We start from the raw sequence: 6000 nt of genomic DNA on the forward strand, positions 1-6000 counted from the left end.
CGTTTTTGATGAAATTTAAACTAACAGAAAGATTGCAAGAATGGGACAAGAAACACCAATATACCATTTGCCAAGGCTCATCGATTGTTACAAATGTGCTGACTTTGGTTTTTGTTGAAAATAATTATTCCAGTAATAGTCTTTGTTTTTTTTTTCTTTAAAAAAAATTGTTTTAACCTTTATTGATTTTTGAGACAGAGAGAGAGAGAGCATGAATGGGGGAGGGTCAGAGAGAGAGGGAGACACAGAATCTGAAACAGGCTCCAGGCTCTGAGCTGTCAGCACAGAGCCTGACGTGGGGCTCGAACTCACGGACTGTGAGATCATGACCCGAGCTGAAGTCGGACACTCAACCTACTGAGCCACCCAGGCACCCCTACAGTAATAGTCTTTGTAGACATATTTCCTCAATCCATGATCTAAAGATTTAGTTTTCATGTCTCTTTGTTCTGGAATAGTACTCAAAGACCATGTCCTTAGCCACTGAAGAGTATTGCCATGCACCTGTAGCATGACTTCAACGGTGAACCTTAAGACATTGTAAGGAGATATTTTTCATCTCTTCCTATCATAACTGAACAAATACTAAATTTCCCCTCTTGTCATGATAGATGGTACAAATGGCATAGTGTTACCTTCTTTATGCAAGATTTTTCTACTTCACTGTAGAAATGCATTCAGATGATAAAATATGGGCATAGATTTTATTCCACCCAAGGATTAGGAGGCCAGATTTCCTGTAGCTTATCCAGCCTTCAAAGAATTTCTAAAATGTACATCTCAATTTGTCATGCTTCATGGCAGAGCAAATGGGTTAACTATAAATCATGCCTAGGATTTAAAATATTCTGACTTTGGAAATGGAGGACTTGGGTTGGACTCCCAGACCCAGTGTTCTCCAGATATATGACATTAACCTTCCCAAGGTTAATGTGAGGTCCAATATCCCCATTTGTTAGATGGATGCCTGTATGTATCTTACAGTGGCTTTATATGAATGTAACATAAGTGACACCCTAATGCCTGGCACTAGTAGCCACCGAGTAAGTATAAAGTATTCAGATGTGTTCAAGTCAAAATGATAGGATCTGTTGAAAAACATACCCCATGCTGCATTCATATCTATCGCATCTTTTCCATTAGGAGTTCCTTTATTTCTGTGGGAGAAAATTAAGTCATAACAATCCTTTGTGGTTTGTTTCAGTGCCTTTATCTGTTGTCCTACAGGAGTTGTTGAATATAGAGTCCACTGATAGATACAGCATCAAACACAAGATTTTTCCTTTCATTTCCATGTTGGATTACCACTAGAATTATGGCTCATCAGGCATCCCAGCTTGTGGTTTGAAAGTTGTCCTTTGGGCTGGCCGCAAGCTGATTTTCTCATTCTGTGGTTTGCTGTGGTTGACTGTGTGCCATATTCACTCCTGTGAAAACTATGTCAGTGCTCTGTATTTCACAGTAAATTCCTAAGATTGCTTCCTCCTCACTCTCCTATCTCACTCTCCCAAAGTGATCCTTAACATCTATAGAAATAATTATTTCTGTGTTGCCAATTTTTTCCTTTTCCCTATTAAACAATGATTAAGAAAGCCATTTGCCTTTGTCTTTCTCATGGTTTTATTTACTCCTTCATTTATTTAACACTTTTATGGGAACTGTTTCAATCATTGTGCAAGGAACTTTATATATTGTGATGGTTAATTGTATGTGCCAACTTTATTGGGCCACGGGGTGCCCAGAATAATGTTGGTCAAACATTATTCTGGGTGTTTGGGTGAGTGTGTGTTAGGATGAGATTAACAATTAAATCTGTAGACTGAGTAAAGCAGATTGCCCCCCACTAATGTGGCTGGGCCCATTCAATGAGTTGAAGGCATGAACAGGACAAAATAGCTGACCCTCCCTGAGTAAGAGCAAATTCCTCGTGCCTGACTACCTTCAAACTGGAGCTTATTTTTTAACTACCTTCAGATTTGAATTGAAACATTCGCTCCTGCTTGGTCTCAAACTACTAGCCCTTGAATCAGAACTACACCATTGGTTTTCTGGCTCTTAGGCCTTCTGACTTAGAATGGACTGTATCATTGGCTTTCCTGCATCCTCACCTTGCAGACTCACCCTGCAGATCTTGGAACTTGCTAGCTTCCATGGTCTCATGAGCCAATTACTCATAATAAATCTCTGTGTATATACACGTACGTCCTATTGGCTCTGTTCCTCTGGAGAACTCTGACCGATGCAGATAGTTTATCTCATTTCATCCTCACTCTAAGCTAGTTATTCTTGGCCTTCTCCCAACTTTGGAGACCCCAGATCTCAGTGACTCTGAAGTACTTACCCACGATTACTCCCATGATAAACACGCACTATCTTTGCTGAGGATTTTCTGCCTTCAGTGTCCACACCCTTTGCACACAGGGAGATAACTAGGCAGAGATTTTTATAAGCATCTTTAAGTCTGTAGTACCAAGCCATGTGAATTCTATACATTCACACATCAACTCCAGGAAGGTCATAACTTTTGAGGAATATCTAAGGTACTGAAGACTTTATTTCTGCAGCAAAAGCTATGACATCAGCCCTGGGCCTTAATTGGCTGCCCAGTGAGTCACAACACCTTCAACGTGCTAGTCACTTCAATAAAGCAAATTATCACAATGGTATGATTATTTAATGTTTATAATGATTTTTAATGACTGTTGAAAAATATGTTGTTTACATTTTTGTACAGTGTTTAGACTCCCAGATATGTGCTCGATCTACAACTCTCTCCTCGTTTTCTTTGCCTGGAAAACTACTATTTATCTTTTAAAACATTTACTACCCAGACCTAGATGCACACCTACCTCAATTAAGTCTAGGGTATCATTAGTTCAACACATATATTAGGCACTTTATCACAATGATTCCAATTGTCTCTCTCCCCTCGCTTAGATTGTGAACATCTTGAGAGCAAAGACTGTGTTTTATTCATTTTTGTTTGCCAGTGCTTGGTATAATGGTGGACACATAGCAGATGCCTAATGTAGGGAGTGAAGAAGTATTTTTTTTCAAAGAACAGTTATCCAGGATATATGTTGTTCAGAGTACTTTCAGGTTCCAGTGACAGATAAATAGACAATGAGGGACAACAAACAGCTGAAAATTCAAACACATGTAATGTCTGAATATACATACATAACAAAATTTATATGCATATAGACACATAGAATATCTTACTGAACTTCATTGATATGGCAGTCTTATTTGGGGAAGGCTATTTGCTGAATGGCATATATTTGATTGAAAAGTAATTTAGTTCAGATTAATATAGCTAATGGGTGCCTGGGTGGTTCAATAGGTTGTGTCCAACTCTTGATTTCAGCTCAGGTCATGATCTCAAGGTTTGTGAGTTCGAGTGTTGTGTCGGGCTCTTTTCCAATGGTGAGGAGCCTGGGTTGGGATTCTCTTTCTCCATCTCTCTCTGCCCCTTTCCTGCTCATGCTCTCTATCTCTCAAAATAAATAAATAAACTTAAAAAAAAAGAATTAATACAACTAAATTCATTTTAAGATAGATATCAGTAGCGCTCGCCAAATCTAATAATGTTGCTAGATTTACAAAGAGACAACAATTTTTAGAGGTTCTATATGTCCCCTTTGAAACTGTTAAAGACATTCTAACCTTTTGAAAAAATGTTTATTATTTTGAAAGAGAGAGTGTGCACACACACACACGTGGGGGTGGGACAGAGAAACAGAGAGAGAGAATTCTAAGCAGGCCCGGCACTGTCATCGTGGATCCCAACACCGGTTCAATCCCACAAACGTGAGATCATGACCTGAGCCAAAATCAAGCGTCAGACGCTTCACCGACTGAGCCACTCAGGTGCCCTGAAACTGTTAAAGACATTCTAAGTACTTTTAGCTCTACTTGTTAAATAGAATTATTATAAACAAGCTACAATATATCAATTTCTCTGGACCTATATATAACATGATAATACACAAAAGGGTAAGGAACATGAGAGCTCATCCTGAAAGTCATTTGGTTTGAGGTCAGAATATTTAGAGAAATACATTTCATTGCACTGTAGCTGAGAAAACAAAGGCAGAACTTTGGGACAAAAAACGCAAACCAGTGGTGACTGGGGAGGGGGAGGAGAAATGAGAGAAAGATACCATTTCTGAAAAATGAAAGGAAAGAAAAAGTAAGACAGCTTGCCAGGGAAACGAAAATTAAAAACAGACAAAGCTGTGTTTTGTTTTGGGTTTTTTTTTTAAGAGATTGAAATTTCAGAAAAAGAGAGGAAAGTACAATAAATCAACAGACAAGCTTATTTGGTTGGGAGTGGAGAGCAGCCTCTTTTAAGTTCTCATAAACTGCTTCAGGAAGGTAAGATGCTTCCTGTAAACTTTACTTGAGTTGCAACCTTGCTAAGATTCGGCCGGAAATGAGGACAAATGCAGCAGATATTATTAAAATATCTTTTATTAAAAACCTTTTATATCATAAACAACTATGTATCTTGACCTTAAAGTTTCCAAAGCATTGCCATTTGCTATTTAAATAACTCAGTGCTTTTATATTTCCCAGGGAATCAAGAATATACCTAGTATGGGAATAAATACATGTGAAGTACATATGGAAAGGGGGGGACATCTATGTTTCTGTCATCACTCATTGCCATCTAACAGCATCCCATAAAATGTACTCAATGAATGAATCAACTCAACCATTTAAGAAATATATATATATATATATGTATTACAGCGTATTTATTCACATACTCAATATTAATCTTCTAATATATACAGACTCATTGCTAGACCCTTGCAATATTAAGGCATGTAAGACAGTATTTCTACCTATGTGAAGGAGAGCTTCTAGGAAAGAAGACAAGCATATAAATATTTTATGAAATAAAATATTAATGATTCATAAGAATAGAGGAGAGACAAAATAGTTATATTGGCAATAGTAGAAGAGGTGTTCTAGGAGACTCTATTCAAGCTGTGTCTTAAAGTGGTGCCTGCTGTAGACTTCAAATATTGCCAAGTCTGTATGTAACCTCGCTAGTCAATTCACTCAATCTCATAAGAGGAAAACCAACCAAATTATATGGAAGTGAATGATACATTTTCTGGAACTTAAAAACAGCATTACATTTCCCCAGTCGTAATTACTTCTCCTCTCTCCTCAAATTGTCCTGCGTAGATAAGAGTTTTATCTGGGCATGAGCATCCAGGTAGAAACTACAACCTTCAGCCTCCTTTGCCATGGAATGCAGGTGGACGTGTTGTTTGCGGATTCCACGTTGATTGCTGAAAGGATGTTGCCGCCCCTCTACTTACCCTCTTCTTGGCCTTCCTATAGGATGAAATCTACAGCAGGGTCCAGCTTTGGCCTGGGTTTTCTAAATGGTCTGTGGAGCAGTGGCTTCCTCAACCAGAACATTCATTTCTACACTATTACAGGAGAGACAGAGGGGTAAGTTTCTATCTCATTTAAGCCAGTGTGCTTTGGACCTGTTTGTTAGAGTAATATTGCCTGTATCCTAATTCATACAGACATTTCTTTTCCCCCTTGCCAGAATTGAAAGTTGAGTTTCAAAAGCAAAAACACACGGTAGAATCATTAAAGGGGAATGTTAAACACAAACACACACACACACACACACACACACACACACACACACACTTACATTGCAGAAAACCCATATGTAAAACCGACTTTTAAAGCTTTTCTAAGTAAATGTTCCATTAGCTCACTTCCTTACAAGTTACTATCATAGGAGAGTATGTTTTAGAGTTTTGGAGTCAGACAGACCTACATTCAAATGTCAATTCTCACGACATAATGATAATATTATTTAGTGCCATTTGTGTGTTGGAAACTGGGTTTAGTATTGGGTATTTGATTCCATTTAGTCTTCAGAAAAACCCAATGGACTAGCTATTATTCCCATTTTATAGTAAAATAGTGAGACGCTTAGAGTACCTCGAGTCACACTAGTTA

General features: G+C 38.1%; 1 long non-coding RNA gene across 1 annotated transcript in view; it reads left to right on the forward strand.

The window, feature by feature from the left end:
- Positions 1 to 5638, forward strand: part of LOC147571865 (uncharacterized) — a 107639-nt gene extending 102001 nt beyond the window's left edge. The window contains exon 3 of the long non-coding RNA XR_015246853.1: positions 5359 to 5638. This is a non-coding gene — a long non-coding RNA (uncharacterized LOC147571865). The remainder of the gene's footprint in view (positions 1 to 5358) is intronic.
- Positions 5639 to 6000: the final 362 nt, after the last annotated feature.

This window comes from Puma concolor, chromosome F2 (assembly GCF_028749965.1).
Source record: "Puma concolor isolate L17-30 chromosome F2, mPumCon1.1.hap2, whole genome shotgun sequence".
Taxonomy (NCBI): domain Eukaryota; kingdom Metazoa; phylum Chordata; class Mammalia; order Carnivora; family Felidae; genus Puma; species Puma concolor.